The following is a 744-nucleotide window of genomic DNA, read 5'->3' as shown; positions in this document are numbered from 1 at the left end:
GTCACAAGAGGTAATTTGGCACTGGCTGTAATTCTATGCCATCTTCAGGGCAAGGAACTTCCTGCCCATCCAAATGTTATTTAAACAGTTTTTTTGCTGGAAGACAAGTATTGCTGCAAGAGATGAATTATAAGCCAATAAGATGGATTTTTTCTGCTCTCTCCCTATCCATTTTTCTTTGTATCTATCTCGCTCTCTACATCCATAAAACCTCAGAAGCCCAACACATGGGTAACAGGTAACAGACCAAAACCTATCCATCCTACAGACTTACATGGACAATATACCCTTGCTCGAAAACAGCTCAGCATCGCCATCGTGCATGACCAACCAACATTAACATTACCATCCAACATAAACTAAAACGGCTTCATTCGTTGTTTTCGAGTAGGCTGTTGGGAAGCTGTCAGCAAGTTCGTATTACAAAAGCATTAGCTTTTATTACTCTTTTGTTATGATAATGGCACAGACCACAAGTATCACAGGTGCACGAAACACGTTTGTATTGGGGTCTTGCATCATTCATGCATTTTTTGTTTAGTATGTACAATATATATACATTATACATTATATCAAAAAGGCATACATTGGCACATATGCTCTCGCAAAGACCTAGTTTTCGTATAAAGTGTGAGCCTCCGTGTGTATTAGAGAGAAATAGAAGTAAATGCATGCAAGAGACAACGATAAATGAAGAAAGTGAAATAATGAAAGTTGAGATTACAGTTAAAAAAGAAAGGATCA

This window comes from Penaeus monodon, chromosome 19, assembly GCF_015228065.2.
Source record: "Penaeus monodon isolate SGIC_2016 chromosome 19, NSTDA_Pmon_1, whole genome shotgun sequence".
Classification (NCBI taxonomy): Eukaryota; Metazoa; Arthropoda; class Malacostraca; order Decapoda; family Penaeidae; genus Penaeus; species Penaeus monodon.
This window is presented reverse-complemented; position numbering follows the sequence as displayed.